This window comes from Oncorhynchus gorbuscha, linkage group LG15 (assembly GCF_021184085.1).
Source record: "Oncorhynchus gorbuscha isolate QuinsamMale2020 ecotype Even-year linkage group LG15, OgorEven_v1.0, whole genome shotgun sequence".
In the NCBI taxonomy this organism is placed as follows: domain Eukaryota; kingdom Metazoa; phylum Chordata; class Actinopteri; order Salmoniformes; family Salmonidae; genus Oncorhynchus; species Oncorhynchus gorbuscha.
Genome location: NC_060187.1, coordinates 51,763,429 through 51,788,254, shown reverse-complemented (window position 1 = coordinate 51,788,254; position 24,826 = coordinate 51,763,429). Strand labels below are relative to the sequence as shown.

Sequence of the window (24,826 nt, the reverse complement as noted above, 5' to 3'; positions counted from 1 at the left end):
GAAAGGACCCGAAAATAATTTTTAACCATTTTCACAAAAAAAGTGATTATTTTTTTTTTTTCGGGACTTAAAAACGGTGACCCCGGACATGCCGAATTTGCGACATTCTGAAAGGACCCCGAAAAATAATTTTTAACCATTTTCACAAAAAAGTGATTTTTTTTTTTTTTTTTCGGGACTTAAAAACGGTGACCCCGGACATGCCGAATTTGCGACATTCTGGAAAGGACCCCGAAAATAATTTTTAACCATTTTCACAAAAAAGTGATTATTATTTATTTTTTTTTTTTTTCGGGACTTAAAAACGGTGACCCCGGACATGCCGAATTTGCGACATTCTGGAAAGGACCCCGAAAATAATTTTTAACCATTTTCACAAAAAGTGATTATTATTTTTTTTTTTTTTTTCGGGACTTAAAAACGGTGACCCCGGACATGCCGAATTTGCGACATTCTGAAAGGACCCCGAAAATAATTTTTAACCATTTTCACAAAAAAGTGAATTTTTTTTTTTTTTTTTTTCGGGACTTAAAACGGTGACCCCGGACATGCCGAATTTGCGACATTCTGGAAAGGACCCCGAAAATAATTTTTAACCATTTTCACAAAAAAGTGATTATTTTTTTTTTTTTTTTTCGGGACTTAAAAACGGTGACCCCGGACATGCCGAATTTGCGACATTCTGAAAGGACCCCGAAAATAATTTTTAACCATTTTCACAAAAAAGTGATTATTATTTTTTTTTTTTTTTTTTTTTCGGGACTTAAAAACGGTGACCCCGGACATGCCGAATTTGCGACATTCTGAAAGGACCCGAAAATAATTTTTAACCATTTTCACAAAAAAGTGATTTTTTTTTTTTTTTTTTTTTTCGGGACTTAAAACGGTGACCCCGGACATGCCGAATTTGCGACATTCTGAAAGGACCCCGAAAATAATTTTTAACCATTTTCACAAAAAAGTGATTATTTTTTTTTTTTTTTTTCGGGACTTAAAAACGGTGACCCTGGACATGCCGAATTTGCGACATTCTGGAAAGGACCCCGAAAATAATTTTTAACCATTTTCACAAAAAAGTGATTATTATTTTTTTTATTTTTTTCGGGACTTAAAAACGGTGACCCCGGACATGCCGAATTTGCGACATTCTGGAAAGGACCCCGAAAATAATTTTTAACCATTTTCACAAAAAGTGATTTTTTTTTTTTTTTTTTTTCGGGACTTAAAAACGGTGACCCCGGACATGCCGAATTTGCGACATTCTGGAAAGGACCCCGAAAATAATTTTTAACCATTTTCACAAAAAAGTGATTATTTTTTTTTTTTTTTTCGGGACTTAAAAACGGTGACCCCGGACATGCCGAATTTGCGACATTCTGGAAAGGACCCGAAAATAATTTTTAACCATTTTCACAAAAAAGTGAATTATTTTTTTTTTTCGGGACTTAAAAACGGTGACCCCGGACATGCCGAATTTGCGACATTCTGAAAGGACCCCGAAAATAATTTTTAACCATTTTCACAAAAAAGTGATTTTTTTTTTTTTTTCGGGACTTAAAAACGGTGACCCCGGACATGCCGAATTTGCGACATTCTGGAAAGGACCCCGAAAATAATTTTTAACCATTTTCACAAAAAGTGATTATTATTATTTTTTTTTTTTTTCGGGACTTAAAAACGGTGACCCCGGACATGCCGAATTTGCGACATTCTGGAAAGGACCCGAAAATAATTTTTAACCATTTTCACAAAAAAGTGATTATTTTTATTTTTTTTTTTTTTCGGGACTTAAAAACGGTGACCCCGGACATGCCGAATTTGCGACATTCTGGAAAGGACCCCGAAAATAATTTTTAACCATTTTCACAAAAAAGTGATTTTTTTTTTTTTTTTCGGGACTTAAAAACGGTGACCCCGGACATGCCGAATTTGCGACATTCTGGAAAGGACCCCGAAAATAATTTTTAACCATTTTCACAAAAAGTGAATTTTTTTTGAATTATTTAACCATTTTTTTTTTTTCGGGACTTAAAAACGGTGACCCCGGACATGCCGAATTTGCGACATTCTGGAAAGGACCCCGAAAATAATTTTTAACCATTTTCACAAAAAAGTGATTATTATTTTTTTTTTTTTTTCGGGACTTAAAAACGGTGACCCCGGACATGCCGAATTTGCGACATTCTGGAAAGGACCCCGAAAATAATTTTTAACCATTTTCACAAAAAGTGATTTTTTTTTTTTTCGGGACTTAAAAACGGTGACCCCGGACATGCCGAATTTGCGACATTCTGAAAGGACCCCGAAAATAATTTTTAACCATTTTCACAAAAAAGTGATTTTTTTTTTTTTTTTCGGGACTTAAAAACGGTGACCCCGGACATGCCGAATTTGCGACATTCTGAAAGGACCCCGAAAATAATTTTTAACCATTTTCACAAAAAGTGATTATTTTTTTTTTTTTTTTTCGGGACTTAAAAACGGTGACCCGGACATGCCGAATTTGCGACATTCTGAAAGGACCCCGAAAATAATTTTTAACCATTTTCACAAAAAAGTGATTTTTTTTTTTTTTTTCGGGACTTAAAAACGGTGACCCCGGACATGCCGAATTTGCGACATTCTGGAAAGGACCCTGAAAATAATTTTTAACCATTTTCACAAAAAAGTGATTTTTTTTTTTTTTTTTTTCGGGACTTAAAAACGGTGACCCCGGACATGCCGAATTTGCGACATTCTGGAAAGGACCCCGAAAATAATTTTTAACCATTTTCACAAAAAAGTGAATTATTATTATTATTTTTTTTCGGGACTTAAAAACGGTGACCCCGGACATGCCGAATTTGCGACATTCTGGAAAGGACCCCGAAAATAATTTTTAACCATTTTCACAAAAAAGTGATTATTATTTTTTTTTTTTTTTTTTCGGGACTTAAAAACGGTGACCCCGGACATGCCGAATTTGCGACATTCTGGAAAGGACCCCGAAAATAATTTTTAACTATTTTCACAAAAAAGTTATTATTTTTTTTTTTTTTCGGGACTTAAAAACGGTGACCCCGGACATGCCGAATTTGCGACATTCTGGAAAGGACCCCGAAAATAATTTTTAACCATTTTCACAAAAAAGTGATTTTTATTTTTTTTTTTTTTTCGGGACTTAAAAACGGTGACCCCGGACATGCCGAATTTGCGACATTCTGGAAAGGACCCCGAAAATAATTTTTAACCATTTTCACAAAAAAGTGATTTTTTATTATTTTTTTTTTTTTCGGGACTTAAAAACGGTGACCCCGGACATGCCGAATTTGCGACATTCTGAAAGGACCCCGAAAATAATTTTTAACCATTTTCACAAAAAGTGAATTTTTTATTTTTTTTTTTTTTCGGGACTTAAAACGGTGACCCCGGACATGCCGAATTTGCGACATTCTGGAAAGGACCCCGAAAATAATTTTTAACCATTTTCACAAAAAGTGAATTTTTTTTTTTTTTTTTTTCGGGACTTAAAAACGGTGACCCCGGACATGCCGAATTTGCGACATTCTGGAAAGGACCCGAAAATAATTTTTAACCATTTTCACAAAAAAGTGAATTTTTTTTTTTTTTTTCGGGACTTAAAAACGGTGACCCCGGACATGCCGAATTTGCGACATTCTGGAAAGGACCCGAAAATAATTTTTAACCATTTTCACAAAAAAGTGATTATTATTATTTTTTTTTTTATTTTTTTTTTCGGGACTTAAAAACGGTGACCCCGGACATGCCGAATTTGCGACATTCTGGAAAGGACCCGAAAATAATTTTTAACCATTTTCACAAAAAAGTGATTATTTTTTTTTTTTTTTTCGGGACTTAAAAACGGTGACCCCGGACATGCCGAATTTGCGACATTCTGGAAAGGACCCCGAAAATAATTTTTAACCATTTTCACAAAAAAGTGATTTTTTTTTTTTTTTCGGGACTTAAAAACGGTGACCCAGGGACATGCCGAATTTGCGACATTCTGAAAGGACCCCGAAAATAATTTTTAACCATTTTCACAAAAAAGTGATTATTATTTTATTTTTTTTTTTTCGGGACTTAAAAACGGTGACCCGGACATGCCGAATTTGCGACATTCTGAAAGGACCCGAAAATAATTTTTAACCATTTTCACAAAAAAGTGATTATTTTTTTTTTTTTTTTTTCGGGACTTAAAAACGGTGACCCTGGACATGCCGAATTTGCGACATTCTGGAAAGGACCCCGAAAATAATTTTTAACCATTTTCACAAAAAAGTGATTATTATTTTTTTTTTTTTTTTCGGGACTTAAAAACGGTGACCCCGGACAAGCCGAATTTGCGACATTCTGGAAAGGACCCCGAAAAATAATTTTTAACCATTTTCACAAAAAAGTGATTTTTTTTTTTTTTTTTTTTTCGGGACTTAAAAACGGTGACCCCGGACATGCCGAATTTGCGACATTCTGGAAAGGACCCCGAAAATAATTTTTAACCATTTTCACAAAAAAGTGATTTTTTTTTTCTTTTTTTCGGGACTTAAAAACGGTGACCCCGGACATGCCGAATTTGCGACATTCTGGAAAGGACCCAAAAATAATTTTTAACCATTTTCACAAAAAGTGATTATTATTTATTTTTTTTTTTTTCGGGACTTAAAAACGGTGACCCCGGACATGCCGAATTTGCGACATTCTGGAAAGGACCCGAAAATAATTTTTAACCATTTTCACAAAAAAGTGAATTTTTTTTTCTTTTTTTTTCGGGACTTAAAAACGGTGACCCCGGACATGCCGAATTTGCGACATTCTGGAAAGGACCCCGAAAATAATTTTCAACCATTTTCACAAAAAAGTGATTATTATTTTTTTTTTTTTTTCGGGACTTAAAAACGGTGACCCCGGACAAGCCGAATTTGCGACATTCTGGAAAGGACCCCGAAAATAATTTTTAACCATTTTCACAAAAAAGTGATTTTTATTTTTTTTTTTTTTTTTTCGGGACTTAAAACGGTGACCCCGGACATGCCGAATTTGCGACATTCTGGAAAGGACCCCGAAAATAATTTTTAACCATTTTCACAAAAAAGTGATTATTATTATTTTTTTTTTTTTTCGGGACTTAAAAACGGTGACCCCGGACATGCCGAATTTGCGACATTCTGGAAAGGACCCCGAAAATAATTTTTAACCATTTTCACAAAAAAGTGATTTTTTTTTTTTTCGGGACTTAAAAACGGTGACCCCGGACATGCCGAATTTGCGACATTCTGGAAAGGACCCGAAAATAATTTTTAACCATTTTCACAAAAAGTGATTTTTTTTTATTTTTTTTTTCGGGACTTAAAAACGGTGACCCGGACATGCCGAATTTGCGACATTCTGGAAAGGACCCGAAAATAATTTTTAACCATTTTCACAAAAAAGTGATTATTATTATTTTTTTTTTTTTCGGGACTTAAAAATTCGGTGACCCCGGACATGCCGAATTTGCGACATTCTGGAAAGGACCCCGAAAATAATTTTTAACCATTTTCACAAAAAAGTGAATTTTATTTTTTTTTTTTTTCGGGACTTAAAAACGGTGACCCCGGACATGCCGAATTTGCGACATTCTGAAAGGACCCCGAAAATAATTTTTAACCATTTTCACAAAAAAGTGATTATTATTATTTTTTTTTTTTTTTCGGGACTTAAAAACGGTGACCCCGGACATGCCGAATTTGCGACATTCTGGAAAGGACCCCGAAAATAATTTTTAACCATTTTCACAAAAAAGTGATTATTATTTTTTTTTTTTTTTCGGGACTTAAAAACGGTGACCCCGGACATGCCGAATTTGTGACATTCTGGAAAGGACCCCAAAAATAATTTTAACCATTTTCACAAAAAAGTGAATTATTATTTTTTTTTTTTTCGGGACTTAAAAACGGTGACCCCGGACATGCCGAATTTGCGACATTCTGAAAGGACCCCGAAAATAATTTTTAACCATTTTCACAAAAAGTGATTGATTTTTTTTTTTTTTTTCGGGACTTAAAAACGGTGACCCCGGACATGCCGAATTTGCGACATTCTGGAAAGGACCCCGAAAATAATTTTAACCATTTTCACAAAAAAGTGATTTTTTTTTTATTTTTTTTTCGGGACTTAAAAACGGTGACCCCGGACATGCCGAATTTGCGACATTCTGAAAGGACCCCGAAAATAATTTTTAACCATTTTCACAAAAAAGTGATTATTATTATTTTTTTTTTTTTTGGGACTTAAAAACGGTGACCCCGGGACATGCCGAATTTGCGACATTCTGGAAAGGACCCCGAAAATAATTTTTAACCATTTTCACAAAAAAGTGATTTTATTATTTTTTTTTTTCGGGACTTAAAACGGTGACCCCGGACATGCCGAATTTGCGACATTCTGAAAGGACCCCGAAAATAATTTTTAACCATTTTCACAAAAAGTGATTTTATTATTTTTTTTTTTTTCGGGACTTAAAAACGGTGACCCCGGACATGCCGAATTTGCGACATTCTGGAAAGGACCCCGAAAATAATTTTTAACCATTTTCACAAAAAAGTGATTTTTTTTTTTTTTTTCGGGACTTAAAAACGGTGACCCCGGACATGCCGAATTTGCGACATTCTGGAAAGGACCCCGAAAATAATTTTTAACCATTTTCACAAAAAAGTGAATTATTTTTATTTTTTATTTTTTTCGGGACTTAAAAACGGTGACCCCGGACATGCCGAATTTGCGACATTCTGGAAAGGACCCGAAAATAATTTTTAACCATTTTCACAAAAAAGTGAATTTTTTTTTTTTTTTTTTCGGGACTTAAAAACGGTGACCCCGGACATGCCGAATTTGCGCCATTCTGGAAAGGACCCCGAAAATAATTTTTAACCATTTTCACAAAAAAGTGATTATTTTTTTTCTTTTTTTTTCGGGACTTAAAAACGGTGACCCGGACATGCCGAATTTGCGACATTCTGGAAAGGACCCCGAAAATAATTTTTAACCATTTTCACAAAAAAGTGATTTTTTTTTTTTTTTTTTTCGGGACTTAAAAACGGTGACCCCGGACATGCCGAATTTGCGACATTCTGGAAAGGACCCCGAAAATAATTTTTAACCATTTTCACAAAAAAGTGATTTTATTATTATTTTTTTTTTTTTCGGGACTTAAAAACGGTGACCCCGGACATGCCGAATTTGCGACATTCTGGAAAGGACCCGAAAATAATTTTTAACCATTTTCACAAAAAAGTGATTATTTTTTTTTTTTTTTTTCGGGACTTAAAAACGGTGACCCCGGACATGCCGAATTTGCGCCATTCTGGAAAGGACCCGAAAATAATTTTTAACCATTTTCACAAAAAAATGATTTTTTTTTTTTTTTTTTTTTTTTCGGGACTTAAAAACGGTGACCCCGGACATGCCGAATTTGCGACATTCTGGAAAGGACCCCGAAAATAATTTTTAACCATTTTCACAAAAAAGTGATTTTTTTTTTTTTTTTTTCGGGACTTAAAAACGGTGACCCCGGACATGCCGAATTTGCGCCATTCTGGAAAGGACCCGAAAATAATTTTTAACCATTTTCACAAAAAAGTGAATTATTTTTTTTTTTTTTTTTTTCGGGACTTAAAACGGTGACCCCGGACATGCCGAATTTGCGACATTCTGGAAAGGACCCCGAAAATAATTTTTAACCATTTTCACAAAAAAGTGATTTTTTTTTTTTTTTTTTTTCGGGACTTAAAAACGGTGACCCCGGACATGCCGAATTTGCGCCATTCTGGAAAGGACCCGAAAATAATTTTTAACCATTTTCACAAAAAAGTGATTATTATTTTTTTTTTTTTTTTCGGGACTTAAAACGGTGACCCCGGACATGCCGAATTTGCGCCATTCTGGAAAGGACCCCAAAAATAATTTTTAACCATTTTCACAAAAAAGTGATTTTATTTTATTTTTTTTCATGAATTTGCGCCATGAAAGGACCCTGAAAATAATTTTTATTTTTATTTTTTTTTTTCGGGACTAAAAACGGTGACCCCGGACATGCCGAATTTGCGCCATTCTGGAAAGGACCCAAAAATAATTTTTAACCATTTTCACAAAAAAGTGTTTTTTTTTTTTTTTTTTTCGGGACTTAAAAACGGTGACCCTGGACATGCCGAATTTGCGCCATTCTGGAAAGGACCCGAAAATAATTTTTAACCATTTTCACAAAAAAAGTGATTATTATTATTTTTTTTTTTTTTTGGGACTTAAAAACGGTGACCCCGGACATGCCGAATTTGCGACATTCTGGAAAGGACCCCGAAAATAATTTTTAACCATTTTCACAAAAAAGTGATTTTTTTTTTTTTTCGGGACTTAAAAACGGTGACCCCGGACATGCCGAATTTGCGCCATTCTGGAAAGGACCCCGAAAATAATTTTTAACCATTTTCACAAAAAAGTGATTTTATTATTTTTTTTTTTTTCGGGACTTAAAAACGGTGACCCCGGACATGCCGAATTTGCGACATTCTGGAAAGGACCCAAAAATAATTTTTAACCATTTTCACAAAAAAGTGATTATTTTTTTTTTTTTTTTCGGGACTTAAAAACGGTGACCCCGGACATGCCGAATTTGCGACATTCTGGAAAGGACCCGAAAATAATTTTTAACCATTTTCACAAAAAAGTGATTTTTTTTTTTTTTTTTTTTCGGGACTTAAAAACGGTGACCCCGGACATGCCGAATTTGCGCCATTCTGGAAAGGACCCCGAAAATAATTTTTAACCATTTTCAAAAAAAAAATGATTTTTTTGTATTTTTTTTTTTTTCGGGACTTAAAAACGGTGACCCCGGACATGCCGAATTTGCGCCATTCTGGAAAGGACCCGAAAATAATTTTTAACCATTTTCACAAAAAAGTGATTATTTTTTTTTTTTTCGGGACTTAAAAACGGTGACCCCGGACATGCCGAATTTGCGCCATTCTGGAAAGGACCCCGAAAATAATTTTTAACCATTTTCACAAAAAAGTGATTTTTTTTTTTTTTTTTCGGGACTTAAAACGGTGACCCCGGACATGCCGAATTTGCGCCATTCTGGAAAGGACCCCAAAAATAATTTTTAACCATTTTCACAAAAAAGTGATTATTTTTTTTTTTTTTTTCGGGACTTAAAAACGGTGACCCGGACATGCCGAATTTGCGCCATTCTGGAAAGGACCCGAAAATAATTTTTAACCATTTTCACAAAAAAGTGATTATTATTTTTTTTAAAATTTTTTTTTCGGGACTTAAAAACGGTGACCCCGGACATGCCGAATTTGCGCCATTCTGGAAAGGACCCGAAAATAATTTTTAACCATTTTCACAAAAAAGTGATTAAAATTTTTTTTTTTTTTTTTTCGGGACTTAAAAACGGTGACCCCGGACATGCCGAATTTGCGCCATTCTGGAAAGGACCCGAAAATAATTTTTAACCATTTTCACAAAAAGTGATTTTTTTTTTTTTTCGGGACTTAAAAACGGTGACCCCGGACATGCCGAATTTGCGCCATTCTGGAAAGGACCCGAAAATAATTTTTAACCATTTTCACAAAAAAGTGATTTTTTTTTTTTTTTTTTTTTCGGGACTTAAAAACGGTGACCCCGGACATGCCGAATTTGCGCCATTCTGGAAAGGACCCGAAAATAATTTTTAACCATTTTCACAAAAAAGTTTTTTTTTTTTTTCGGGACTTAAAAACGGTGACCCCGGACATGCCAAATTTGCGCCATTCTGGAAAGGACCCGAAAATAATTTTTAACCATTTTCACAAAAAATTTTTTTTAATTTTTTTTGTTTTATGCCGAATTTTGACATTTTTAATTTTTTTTTCAAAAAAGGACTTAAAAACGGTGACCCCGGACATGCCGAATTTGCGACATTCTGGAAAGGACCCCAAAAATAATTTTTAACCATTTTCACAAAAAAGTGATTATTATCATTTTATTTTTTTTTTTCGGGACTTAAAAACGGTGACCCCGGACATGCCGAATTTGCGACATTCTGGAAAGGACCCCGAAAAAATAATTTTTAACCATTTTCACAAAAAAAAGTGATTTTTTTTTTTTTTTTTTTTTTTCGGGACTTAAAAACGGTGACCCCGGACATGCCGAATTTGCGCCATTCTGGAAAGGACCCGAAAATAATTTTTAACCATTTTCACAAAAAAGTGATTTTTTTATTTTTTTTTCGGGACTTAAAAACGGTGACCCGGACATGCCGAATTTGCGCCATTCTGGAAAGGACTCGAAAAAGTAATTTTTAACCATTTTCACAAAAAAGTTGATTTTTTTTTTTTTCCCGGGACTTAAAAAGCGGTGACCCCGGACACACCTTTGCGCCATTCTGGAAAGGACTCCGAAAAATAATTTTTAACCATTTTCACAAAGTGATTTTTTTTTTTGAAAATCGGTGGGTCCTTTCCAGAAAAACAAATTTGGCCATGTCCTGGAAAAAGTCCCGAAAAATAAAAAAAATCACTTTTTTGTGAAAATGGTTTAAAATTATTTTTGGGGTCCTTTCCAGATTTTTTTTTCGGCATGTCCGGGTCACCGTAATTTTTAAGTCCCGAAAAAAAAAAAAATCACTTTTTGTGAAAATGGTTAAAATTATTTTGGGTCCTTTCCAGAATGTCGCAAATTCGCATGTCCAGGGTCACCGTTTTAAGTCCCGAAAAAAAAAAAAAAAAAAAATAAAATAAAAAAATCACTTTTTTGTGAAAATGGTTAAAATTATTTTCGGGTCCTTTCCAGAATGTCGCAAATTCGGCATGTCCGGGTCACCGTTTTTAAGTCATGAAAAAAATGCCGAAAAAATAATTTAAAAATCACTTTTTGTGAAAAAAATTATTTTGGGTCCTTTCCAGAATGTCGCAAATTCGGCATGTCCTGGGTCACCGTTTTTTAGTCCCGTCACGTTTTTGTGAAAATTATTTTGGAGTTTCCAGAAAACCCGCATGTTTTTTTTGTCCAAAAATGATAAAAAATCACTTTTTTGTGAAAATGGTTAAAAATTACTTTTGGGTCCTTTCCAGAATGTCGCAAATTCGGCATGTCCGGGGTCACCGTTTTAAGTCCCGACTTTTTTGTGAAAATGGTTAAAAAAATCTTTTATGTCCCGAAAAAAATGAAAAAAATTCACTTTTTGTGAAAATGGTTAAAATTATTTTTGGGGTCCTTTCCAGAATGTCGCAAATTCAGCATGTCCGGGGTCACGTTTTTAAGTCCCAAAAAATCACTTTTTTGAAAAAAAAATGTAAAAAATCACTTTTTGTGAAAATGGTTAAAATTACTGGAGTTTCCAGAAAAATCATATCCTTTTTGTGAAAATTTTTTAAAATTATTTTGGGGTCCTTTCCAGAATGTCACAAATTCGGCATGTCCGGGGTCACCGTTTTTAAAAAAAAAAAAAAAAAAAATCACTTTTTGTGAAAATGGTTAAAAATTAAGTCCTTTCCAAATGGCGCAAAATCACGTTTTTTAAAAAAAAAAAAAAAAAAATCACTTTTTTGTGAAAATGGTTAAAATTACTTTGGGTCCTTTCAGAATGGCGCAAATTCGGCATGTATAAGCCTTGTTTTAATGTCTGACTCAGTGTTCTTTATAGCTTTTCTTAGTGTTTAAAGTATATAACCCATAAGTCTCTCCCATTTATCCTAAAGGGGTTGCCTGTGCTACAGTTAGCTCGTACTCGTTGAACCTCGCCTGGCACGCGCCTGGCATAATGCCACATTATTTGGGTTTTAAAAAGACTTATTTGACTAGATTGTTTTAATTTGTTGGTAGGCCACAATGATTAAACACCTACCCAAATTGGAATAGTTTTGTGACGGCCCTGAATTTTCTGAACCGTCTCAGTGCAGCTCCTTCAGCCAGAGGCGCTTTCCACTTTAATTCCCAATTAAATAGCCAGCATCAGCTGCGAAAAAGGGGTTGTGATGGAGACGTGACTGCGGATGTGTTCAGCCCTCAGTTCCCCGAAGCTTCTCTATTCCGTTTGTTTTGTTGCCGTTAAACTTGTGTTTTGTAGCCTAAGAGAGTTTACCAGGATCGGATCCACTCTTCCGTCCCTGGACTACACCTCTCAGTTCTTCGTGGCCTTTCTCTAGCTGGAGATCTGTTGGCGGATTGGATTGTCGATCGACTGACTACCACCTTTTGTATACGGTATTTAATTTGTTTGGATGTGATGTATACTGTGATTTATGTAGTTAGTTGTAGTTGAGGACTTAATTAAGAGTTGATACGCTTTAAAGTTCTGTGGTAAAATAATTGTTACATTGATGGTATGTTTAATACTGGGTTTCACTACACTGAATGAACGGACAAACATTGCGTGACAAAGTCACTTGAGTTCACTGAACTCCTTTACCGGGCTGGACTCTTTTTAGGCCCGAGGTACAGGACATTTCTGGAGGAACCAGAACTCATTGTGTTATATTATATGTGTGCGTAATCCTTGATGTTGTTAATACAACCCACACAAAGGAATATAGTTGTTTTGGAAAGTTCTTTCCAATGTTTTAAGGGTTTATGAAAAGTTTATTTCCATCCTGATCTTTACATGAGTCCTTTGTATTGGTGTAGACTTGACGGACCAGATGGGACTCATTCCCACCCAAACTAAAAGGAGAAACCAATGTTTTCTCTGGTAGGCACAACCTACCTGGCACCCCTATAAATAATAACCTCAATTCAAAACCGTTATAAAAAATGGCACCCCAGATGGGACTCAACACGAGAACTAACCCAAAGCAAATATTTTGTGTGGAATTAAACAATGGATTCACCCAGATAAGGTGCTCATCCATGTAATACATGTCAGTAGGAATACACAGGGTAATTCTGACCATCAAGCTGACAACACAAATCATCAAATCAATTTTATTTATCACATACACATGGTTAGCAGATGTTAATGCGAGTGTAGCGAAATGCTTGTGTACCTAGTTCCGACAATGCAGTGATAACCAACAAGTAATCTAACTAACAATTCCAAAACTACTGTCTTATACACAGTGTAAGGGGATAAGGAACATGTACATAAGGATATATGAATGAGTGATGGTACAGAGCAGCATACAGTAGATGGTATCGAGTACAGTATATACATATGAGATGAGTGTGTAGACAAAGTAAACAAAGTGACATAGTTAAAGTGGCTAGTGATACATGTGTTACATAAGGATGCAGTCGATGATGTAGAGTACAGTATATACATATGCATATGAGATTAATAATGTAGGGTAAGTAACATTATATAAGGTAGCATTGTTTAAAGTGGCTAGTGATATATTTATATCATTTCCCATCAATTCCCATTATTAAAATGGCTGGAGTTGGGTCAGTGTCAATGACAGTGTGTTGGCAGCAGCCACTCAGTGTTAGTGGTGGCTGTTTAACAGTCTAATGGCCTTGAGATAGAAGCTGTTTTTCAGTCTCTCGGTCCCAGCTTTGATGCACCTGTACTGACCTCGCCTTATGGATGATAGCGGGGTGAACAGGCAGTGGTTCGGGTGGTTGATGTCCTTGATGATCTTTATGGCCTTCCTGTAACAACGGGTGGTGTAGGTGTCCTGGAGGGCAGGTAGTTTGCCCCCGGTGATGCGTTGTGCAGTCCTCACTACCCTCTGGAGAGCCTTACGGTTGAGGGCGGAGCAGTTGCCGTACCAGGCGGTGATACAGCCCGCCAGGATGCTCTCGATTGTGCATCTGTAGAAGTTTGTGAGTGCTTTTGGTGACAAGCCGAATTTCTTCAGCCTCCTGAGGTTGAATAGGCGCTGCTGCGCCTTCTTCACGACAGCTGTCAGTGTGAGTGGACCAATTCAGTTTGTCTGTGATGTGTATGCCGAGGAACTTAAAACTAGCTACCCTCTCCACTACTGTTCCATCGATGTGGATAGGGGTGTTCCCTCTGCTGTTTCCTGAAGTCCACAATCATCTCCTTAGTTTTGTTGACGTTGAGTGTGAGGTTATTTTCCTGACACCCACACTCCGAGGGCCCTCACCTCCTCCCTGTAGGCCGTCTCGTCGTTGTTGGTAATCAAGCCTACCACTGTTGTGTCGTCCGCAAACTTGATGATTGAGTTGGAGGCGTGCGTGGCCACGCAGTCGTGGGTGAACAGGGAGTACAGGAGAGGGCTCAGAACGCACCCTTGTGGGGCCCCCGTGTTGAGGATCAGCGGGGAGGAGATGTTGTTGCCTACCCTCACCACCTGGGGGCGGCCCGTCAGGAAGTCCAGTACCCAGTTGCACAGGGCGGGGTCGAGACCCAGGGTCTCGAGCTTGATGACGAGCTTGGAGGGTACTATGGTGTTGAATGCCGAGCTGTAGTCGATGAACAGCATTCTCACATAGGTATTCCTCTTGTCCAGGTGGGTTAGGGCAGTGTGCAGTGTGGTTGAGATTGCATCGCCTGTGGACCTATTTGGGCGGTAAGCAAAATTGGAGTGGGTCTAGGGTGTCAGGTAGGGTGGAGGTGATATGGTCCTTGACTAGTCTCTCAAAGCACTTCATGATGACGGAAGTGAGTGCTACGGGGCGGTAGTCGTTTAGCTCAGTTACCTTAGCTTTCTTGGGAACAGGAACAATGGTGGCCCTCTTGAAGCATGTGGGAACAGCAGACTGGTATAGGGATTGATTGAATATGTCCGTAAACACACCGGCCAGCTGGTCTGCGCATGCTCTGAGGGCGCGGCTGGGGATGCCGTCTGGGCCTGCAGCCTTGCGAGGTTAACACATTTAAATGTCTTACTCACCTCGGCTGCAGTGAAGGAGAGACCGCATGTTTCCGTTGCAGGCCGTGTCAGTGGCACTGTATTGTCCTCAAAGCGGGCAAAAAAGTTATTTAGTCTGCCTGGGAGCAAGACATCCTGGTCCTGTCAGTGTGAGTGGACCAATTCAGTTTGTCTGTGATGTGTATGCCGAGGAACTTAAAACTAGCTACCCTCTCCACTACTGTTCCTCACTGGCACCACGTCTAAGCTGAAGTCAGGTCACAGCTAGACAAATGTACACAGTCAAAAGCGTCTGTCAACAACAAGGTTCCTTGGTTTTCTGTTTCAGATGCATATCTTAATTTGATCCTCCTGTTGTTGCATGAATTTTACTGCAGAGCAAGAAATGCAACCATGAAGTGTATTTAACGTTTAAAAAGCCTTGTATAATTTGAATCTACATAACATGTCACATTTCCTGAGCGAATATTGTTGTGTTGTGAGAAACTGCTGCATCTGTTGTTACACAAGTGCGTACCTAACGACAAGATATTCTTTCCCATACCGGGAGTTGAACCCAGGCAACCTGGGTGAAAACCAGGAATCCTAACTGCTAGACCATATGGGAAGAAACATACTTAAAATACACATCACAGACAAATCTTTAAATGTTGACATTATGCCTGTTGGATTCAAAAACTACATTTTTTTTCTCAGAGATGTTGGGGAATGTCCAGATGAAATCCGTCTAAAATATGTTTGAAGTGAGAACAGCCAGAAGCACTGAAAGGTATACAGTATCATTCCCAGCTTGATTTCAGTCAATTAAATAAAGTTTTGAGCCAGCCAGGAGTCGAACATAGAATCTTCTGAATCATAGTCAGACACGTTATCCATTGCGCCACTGGCCCCAGATCTAAGCTGAAGTCAGGTCACAGCTAGACCAGTGTACACAGTCATAGCGTCTGTCAACAACAAGTTTCCTTGGTTTTCTGTTTAAGATGCATATCTTAATTTGATCCTCCTGTTGTTGCATGAATTTTACTGCAGAGCAAGAAATGCAGCCATGAAGTGTATTCAACGTTTAAAAAGCTTTGTATAATTTTAATCTACATAACAAGTCACATTTCCTGTTGCTGAGGGAATTTTGTTGTGTTGTGTGAAACTGCTGCATCTGTTGTTACACAAGTGCGTACCTAACGAAAATATATTGTTTCCCATACCGGGAGTTGAAACCAGTCTACCTGGGTGAAAACCAGGAATCCTAACCGCTAGACCATATGGGAAGACACATACTTAAAATACACATCACAGACAAATCTTTAAATGTTGACATTATGCCTGTTGGATTTAAAAGCAACATCTTTTTTTCTCAGAGATGTTGGGGAATGTCCAGATGATTTCGGTCAATTCACAAAATTGATTTCGGTCAATTCAATAAAGTATTGAGACAGCCAGGAGTCGAACCTAGAATATTCTGATCCGTAGTCAGACACGTTATCCATTGCGCCAGTGGCACCACGTCTAAGCTGAAGTCAGGTCACAGCTAGACCAGTGTACACAGTCATAGCGTTTCTCAACAACAAGGTTCCTTGGTTTTCTGTTTCAGATGCATATGTTAATTTGATCCTCCTGTTGTTGCATGAATTTTACTGCAGAGCAAGAAATGCAGCCATGAAGTGTATTCAACGTTTAAAAAACATTATATAATATGAATCTACATAACATGTCACATTTCCTGAGTGAATATTGTTGTGTTGTGTGAAAGTACTGCATCTGTTGTTACACAAGTGCGTACCTAATGACAAGTTATTCTTTCCCATACCGGGAGTTGAACCCAGGCCACCTGGGTGAAAACCAGGAATCCTAACCGCTAGACCATATGGGAAGACACATACTTAAAATACACATCACAGACAAATCTTTAAATGTTGACATCATGCCTGTTGGATTCAAAAACTACATCTTTTTTTCTCAGAGATGTTGGGGAATGTCCAGATGAAATCCATCTAAAATGTGTTTAAAGTGAGAACAGCCAGAAGCACTGAAAGGTATACAGTATCATTCCCAGCTTGATTTCAGTCAATTAAATAAAGTATTGAGCCAGCCAGGAGTCAAACCTAGAATCTTCTGATCCGTAGTCAGACACGTTATCCATTGCACCACTGGCCCCACGTCTAAGCTGAAGTCAGGTCATAGCTAGACCAGTGTACACAGTCATAGCGTCTCTCAACAACAAGGTTCCTTGGTTTTCTGTTTCAGATGCATATCTTAATTTGATCCTCCTGTTGTTGCATGAATTTTACTGCAGAGCAAGAAATGCAGCCATGAAGTGTATTCAACGTTTAAAAATAATTGTATAATTCGAATCTACATGACATGTCACATTTCATGTTGCTGAGGGAATATTGTTGTGTTGTGAGAAACTGCTGCATCTGTTGTTACACAAGTGGGTACCTAATGACAAGATATCCTTTCCCATACCGGGAGTTGAACCCGGGCCACCTGGGTGAAAACCAGGAATCCTAACCGCTAGACCATATGGGAAGACACATACTTAAAATACACATCACAGACAAATCTTTAAATGTTGACATTATGCCTGTTTGATTTAAAAGCTACATCTTTTTTTAATACAGTATCATTCCCTGCTTGATTTCAGTCACTTAAACAAAGTATTGAGCCAGCCAGGAGTCGAACCTAGAATCTTCTGATCCGTAGTCAGACACGTTATCCATTACGCCACTGGCCCCACATCTAAGCTGAAGTCAGGTCACAGCTAGAACAGTGTACACAGTCATGGCGTCTGTCAACAAAAAGGTTCCTTGGTTTTCTGTTTCAGATGCATATGTTAATTTGATCCTCCTGTTGTTGCATGAATTTTACTGCAGAGCAAGAAATGCAGCCATGAAGTGTATTCAACGTTTAAAAAGCTTTGTATAATTTGAATCTACATAATAAGTCACATTTCCTGTTGCTGAGGGAATATTGTTGTGTTGTGAGAAACTGCTGCATCTGTTGTTACACAAGTGGGTACCTAAAGAAAATATATTCTTTCCCATACCGGGAGTTGAACCCGCCAGAGATGTTGGGGAATGTCCAGATGAAATCTGTCTAAAATGTGTTTGAAGTGAGAACAGCCAGAAGCACTGAAAGGTATACAGTATCATTCCCAGCTTGATTTCAGTCAATTAAACAAAGTATTGAGCCAGCCAGGAATCGAACCTAGAATCTTCTGCTTTGTAGTCAGACACATTATCCATTGCGCCACTGGCCCCACGTCTAAGCTGAAGTCAGGTCACAGCTAGAACAGTGTACACAGTCATGGCGTCTGTCAACAAAAAGGTTCCTTGGTTTTCTGTTTCAGATGCATATCTTCATTTGATCCTCCTGTTGTTGCATGAATTTTACTGCAGAGCAAGAAATGCAGCCATGAAGTGTATTCAACGTTTAAAAAGCCTTGTATAATTTTAATCTACATAACAAGTCACATTTCCTGTTGCTGAGGGAATATTGTTGTGTTGTGAGAAACTGCTGCATCTGTTGTTACACAAGTGGGTACCTAAAGAAAATATATTCTTTCCCATACCGGGAGTTGAACCCGGCCAGAGATGTTGGGGAATGTCCAGATGAAATCTGTCTAAATGTGTTTGAAGTGAGAACAGCCAGAAGCACTGAAAGGTATACAGTATCATTCCCAGCTTGATTTCAGTCGATTAAACAAAGTATTGAGCCAGCCAGGAGTCGAACCTAGAATCTTCTTATCCGTATTCAGACACGTTATCCATTGCAACACTGGCCCCACGTGTAAGCTGAAGTCAGGTCACAGCTAGACCAATGTACACAGTCATAGCGTCTGTCAAAAACAAGGTTCCTTGGTTTTCGGTTTCAGATGCATATCTTAATTTGATCCTCCTGTTGTTGCATGAATTTTACTGCAGAGCAAGAAATGCAGCCATGAAGTGTATTCAACGTTTAAAAAAATTGTATAATTCTAATCTACATGTCACATTTCATGTTGCTGAGGGAATATTGTTGTGAGAAACTGCTGCATCTGTTGTTACACAAGTGGGTACCTAATGACAAGATATCCTTTCCCATACCGGGAGTTGAACCCGGGCCACCTGGGTGAAAACCAGGAATCCTAACCGCTAGACCATATGGGAAGACACATACTTAAAATACACATCACAGACAAATCTTTAAATGTTGACATTATGCCTGTTTGATTTAAAAGCTACATCTTTTTTTAATACAGTATCATTCCCTGCTTGATTTCAGTCACTTAAACAAAGTATTGAGCCAGCCAGGAGTCGAACCTAGAATCTTCTGATCCGTAGTCAGACACGTTATCCATTCAAATCAAATCAAATCAAATTTATTTGTCACATACACATGGTTAGCAGATGTTAATGCGAGTGTAGCGAAATGCTTGTGCTTCTAGTTCCGACAATGCAGTGATAACCAACAAGTAATCTAACTAACAATTCCAAAACTACTGTCTTATACACAGTGTAAGGGGATAAGGAACATGTACATAAGGATATATGAATGAGTGATGGTACAGAGCAGCATACAGTAGATGGTATCGAGTAAAGTATATACATATGAGATGAGTGTGTAGACAAAGTAAACAAAGTGGCATAGTTAAAGTGGCTAGTGATACATGTGTTACATAAGGATGCAGTCGATGATGTAGAGTACAGTATATACATATGCATATGAGATGAATAATGTAGGGTAAGTAACATTATATAAGGTAGCATTGTTTAAAGTGGCTAGTGATATATTTACATCATTTCCCATCAATTCCCATTATTAAAATGGCTGGAGTTGGGTCAGTGTCAATGACAGTGTGTTGGCAGCAGCCACTCAATGTTAGTGGTGGCTGTTTAACAGTCTGATGGCCTTGAGATAGAAGCTGTTTTTCAGTCTCTCGGTCCCAGCTTTGATGCACCTGTACTGACCTCGCCTTCTGGATGATAGCGGGGTGAACAGGCAGTGGTTCGGGTGGTTGATGTCCTTGATGATCTTTATGGCCTTCCTGTAACAACGGGTGGTGTAGGTGTCCTGGAGGGCAGGTAGTTTGCCCCCGGTGATGCGTTGTGCAGTCCTCACTACCCTCTGGAGGGCCTTACGGTTGAGGGCGGAGCAGTTGCCGTACCAGGCGGTGATACAGCCCGCCAGGATGCTCGATTGTGCATCTGTAGAAGTTTGTGAGTGCTTTTGGTGACAAGCCGAATTTCTTCAGCCTCCTGAGGTTGAATAGGCGCTGCTGCGCCTTCTTCACGACGCTGTCAGTGTGAGTGGACCAATTCAGTTTGTCTGTGATGTGTATGCCGAGGAACTTAAACTAGCTACCCTCTCCACTACTGTTCCATCGATGTGGATAGGGGGTGTTCCTCTGCTGTTTCCTGAAGTCCACAATCATCTCCTTAGTTTTGTTGACGTTGAGTGTGAGGTTATTTTCCTGACACCACACTCCGAGGGCCCTCACCTCCTCCCTGTAGGCCGTCTCGTCGTTGTTGGTAATCAAGCCTACCACTGTTGTGTCGTCCGCAAACTTGATGATTGAGTTGGAGGCGTGCGTGGCCACGCAGTCGTGGGTGAACAGGGAGTACAGGAGAGGGCTCAGAACGCACCCTTGTGGGGCCCCCGTGTTGAGGATCAGCGGGGAGGAGATGTTGTTGCCTACCCTCACTGGCACCACGTCTAAGCTGAAGTCAGGTCACAGCTAGACAAATGTACACAGTCAAAAGCGTCTGTCAACAACAAGGTTCCTTGGTTTTCTGTTTCAGATGCATATCTTAATTTGATCCTCCTGTTGTTGCATGAATTTTACTGCAGAGCAAGAAATGCAACCATGAAGTGTATTTAACGTTTAAAAAGCCTTGTATAATTTGAATCTACATAACATGTCACATTTCCTGAGCGAATATTGTTGTGTTGTGAGAAACTGCTGCATCTGTTGTTACACAAGTGCGTACCTAACGACAAGATATTCTTTCCCATACCGGGAGTTGAACCCAGGCAACCTGGGTGAAAACCAGGAATCCTAACTGCTAGACCATATGGGAAGAAACATACTTAAAATACACATCACAGACAAATCTTTAAATGTTGACATTATGCCTGTTGGATTCAAAAACTACATTTTTTTTCTCAGAGATGTTGGGGAATGTCCAGATGAAATCCGTCTAAAATATGTTTGAAGTGAGAACAGCCAGAAGCACTGAAAGGTATACAGTATCATTCCCAGCTTGATTTCAGTCAATTAAATAAAGTTTTGAGCCAGCCAGGAGTCGAACATAGAATCTTCTGAATCATAGTCAGACACGTTATCCATTGCGCCACTGGCCCCAGATCTAAGCTGAAGTCAGGTCACAGCTAGACCAGTGTACACAGTCATAGCGTCTGTCAACAACAAGTTTCCTTGGTTTTCTGTTTAAGATGCATATCTTAATTTGATCCTCCTGTTGTTGCATGAATTTTACTGCAGAGCAAGAAATGCAGCCATGAAGTGTATTCAACGTTTAAAAAGCTTTGTATAATTTTAATCTACATAACAAGTCACATTTCCTGTTGCTGAGGGAATTTTGTTGTGTTGTGTGAAACTGCTGCATCTGTTGTTACACAAGTGCGTACCTAACGAAAATATATTGTTTCCCATACCGGGAGTTGAAACCAGTCTACCTGGGTGAAAACCAGGAATCCTAACCGCTAGACCATATGGGAAGACACATACTTAAAATACACATCACAGACAAATCTTTAAATGTTGACATTATGCCTGTTGGATTTAAAAGCAACATCTTTTTTCTCAGAGATGTTGGGGAATGTCCAGATGATTTCGGTCAATTCACAAAATTGATTTCGGTCAATTCAATAAAGTATTGAGACAGCCAGGAGTCGAACCTAGAATATTCTGATCCGTAGTCAGACACGTTATCCATTGCGCCAGTGGCACCACGTCTAAGCTGAAGTCAGGTCACAGCTAGACCAGTGTACACAGTCATAGCGTTTCTCAACAACAAGGTTCCTTGGTTTTCTGTTTCAGATGCATATGTTAATTTGATCCTCCTGTTGTTGCATGAATTTTACTGCAGAGCAAGAAATGCAGCCATGAAGTGTATTCAACGTTTAAAAACATTATATAATATGAATCTACATAACATGTCACATTTCCTGAGTGAATATTGTTGTGTTGTGTGAAAGTACTGCATCTGTTGTTACACAAGTGCGTACCTAATGACAAGTTATTCTTTCCCATACCGGGAGTTGAACCCAGGCCACCTGGGTGAAAACCAGGAATCCTAACCGCTAGACCATATGGGAAGACACATACTTAAAATACACATCACAGACAAATCTTTAAATGTTGACATCATGCCTGTTGGATTCAAAAACTACATCTTTTTTTCTCAGAGATGTTGGGGAATGTCCAGATGAAATCCATCTAAAATGTGTTTAAAGTGAGAACAGCCAGAAGCACTGAAAGGTATACAGTATCATTCCCAGCTTGATTTCAGTCAATTAAATAAAGTATTGAGCCAGCCAGGAGTCAAACCTAGAATCTTCTGATCCGTAGTCAGACACGTTATCCATTGCACCACTGGCCCCACGTCTAAGCTGAAGTCAGGTCATAGCTAGACCAGTGTACACAGTCATAGCGTCTCTCAACAACAAGGTTCCTTGGTTTTCTGTTTCAGATGCATATCTTAATTTGATCCTCCTGTTGTTGCATGAATTTTACTGCAGAGCAAGAAATGCAGCCATGAAGTGTATTCAACGTTTTAAAAAATTGTATAATTCGAATCTACATGACATGTCACATTTCATGTTGCTGAGGGAATATTGTTGTGTTGTGAGAAACTGCTGCATCTGTTGTTACACAAGTGGGTACCTAATGACAAGATATCCTTTCCCATACCGGGAGTTGAACCCGGGCCACCTGGGTGAAAACCAGGAATCCTAACCGCTAGACCATATGGGAAGACACATACTTAAAATACACATCACAGACAAATCTTTAAATGTTGACATTATGCCTGTTTGATTTAAAAGCTACATCTTTTTTTAATACAGTATCATTCCCTGCTTGATTTCAGTCACTTAAACAAAGTATTGAGCCAGCCAGGAGTCGAACCTAGAATCTTCTGATCCGTAGTCAGACACGTTATCCATTACGCCACTGGCCCCACATCTAAGCTGAAGTCAGGTCACAGCTAGAACAGTGTACACAGTCATGGCGTCTGTCAACAAAAAGGTTCCTTGGTTTTCTGTTTCAGATGCATATGTTAATTTGATCCTCCTGTTGTTGCATGAATTTTACTGCAGAGCAAGAAATGCAGCCATGAAGTGTATTCAACGTTTAAAAAGCTTTGTATAATTTGAATCTACATAATAAGTCACATTTCCTGTTGCTGAGGGAATATTGTTGTGTTGTGAGAAACTGCTGCATCTGTTGTTACACAAGTGGGTACCTAAAGAAAATATATTCTTTCCCATACCGGGAGTTGAACCCGGCCAGAGATGTTGGGGAATGTCCAGATGAAATCTGTCTAAAATGTGTTTGAAGTGAGAACAGCCAGAAGCACTGAAAGGTATACAGTATCATTCCCAGCTTGATTTCAGTCAATTAAACAAAGTATTGAGCCAGCCAGGAATCGAACCTAGAATCTTCTGCTTTGTAGTCAGACACATTATCCATTGCGCCACTGGCCCCACGTCTAAGCTGAAGTCAGGTCACAGCTAGAACAGTGTACACAGTCATGGCGTCTGTCAACAAAAAGGTTCCTTGGTTTTCTGTTTCAGATGCATATCTTCATTTGATCCTCCTGTTGTTGCATGAATTTTACTGCAGAGCAAGAAATGCAGCCATGAAGTGTATTCAACGTTTAAAAAGCCTTGTATAATTTTAATCTACATAACAAGTCACATTTCCTGTTGCTGAGGGAATATTGTTGTGTTGTGAGAAACTGCTGCATCTGTTGTTACACAAGTGGGTACCTAAAGAAAATATATTCTTTCCCATACCGGAGTTGAACCCGAAGCCAGAGATGTTGGGGAATGTCCAGATGAAATCTGTCTAAAATGTGTTTGAAGTGAGAACAGCCAGAAGCACTGAAAGGTATACAGTATCATTCCCAGCTTGATTTCAGTCGATTAAACAAAGTATTGAGCCAGCCAGAGTCGAACCTAGAATCTTCTTATCCGTATTCAGACACGTTATCCATTGCAACACTGGCCCCACGTGTAAGCTGAAGTCAGGTCACAGCTAGACCAATGTACACAGTCATAGCGTCTGTCAAAAACAAGGTTCCTTGGTTTTCGGTTTCAGATGCATATCTTAATTTGATCCTCCTGTTGTTGCATGAATTTTACTGCAGAGCAAGAAATGCAGCCATGAAGTGTATTCAACGTTTAAAAAAATTGTATAATTCTAATCTACATGTCACATTTCATGTTGCTGAGGGAATATTGTTGTGAGAAACTGCTGCATCTGTTGTTACACAAGTGGGTACCTAATGACAAGATATCCTTTCCCATACCGGGAGTTGAACCCGGGCCACCTGGGTGAAAACCAGGAATCCTAACCGCTAGACCATATGGGAAGACACATACTTAAAATACACATCACAGACAAATCTTTAAATGTTGACATTATGCCTGTTTGATTTAAAAGCTACATCTTTTTTTAATACAGTATCATTCCCTGCTTGATTTCAGTCACTTAAACAAAGTATTGAGCCAGCCAGGAGTCGAACCTAGAATCTTCTGATCCGTAGTCAGACACGTTATCCATTCAAATCAAATCAAATCAAATTTATTTGTCACATACACATGGTTAGCAGATGTTAATGCGAGTGTAGCGAAATGCTTGTGCTTCTAGTTCCGACAATGCAGTGATAACCAACAAGTAATCTAACTAACAATTCCAAAACTACTGTCTTATACACAGTGTAAGGGGATAAGGAACATGTACATAAGGATATATGAATGAGTGATGGTACAGAGCAGCATACAGTAGATGGTATCGAGTAAAGTATATACAT

The 24,826-nt window shown here is 38.3% G+C and overlaps 6 non-coding genes across 6 annotated transcripts; all 6 read right to left on the bottom strand.

Moving 5' to 3' along the window:
• Window positions 1-17,246: 17,246 nt before the first annotated feature.
• Window positions 17,247-17,318, bottom strand: trnae-uuc. The gene has a single exon. It is a non-coding gene; the product is annotated as a tRNA-Glu (tRNA).
• Window positions 17,319-17,450: 132 nt separating this feature from the next.
• On the bottom strand, window positions 17,451-17,523 carry trnar-acg. The gene has a single exon. It is a non-coding gene; the product is annotated as a tRNA-Arg (tRNA).
• A 1,342-nt stretch (window positions 17,524-18,865) lies between these two features.
• trnae-uuc lies at window positions 18,866-18,937 on the bottom strand. Its single transcript has one exon. It is a non-coding gene; the product is annotated as a tRNA-Glu (tRNA).
• A 3,755-nt stretch (window positions 18,938-22,692) lies between these two features.
• trnae-uuc lies at window positions 22,693-22,764 on the bottom strand. The gene has a single exon. It is a non-coding gene; the product is annotated as a tRNA-Glu (tRNA).
• A 132-nt stretch (window positions 22,765-22,896) lies between these two features.
• On the bottom strand, window positions 22,897-22,969 carry trnar-acg. The gene has a single exon. It is a non-coding gene; the product is annotated as a tRNA-Arg (tRNA).
• Window positions 22,970-24,313: 1,344 nt separating this feature from the next.
• trnae-uuc lies at window positions 24,314-24,385 on the bottom strand. The gene has a single exon. It is a non-coding gene; the product is annotated as a tRNA-Glu (tRNA).
• Window positions 24,386-24,826: the final 441 nt, after the last annotated feature.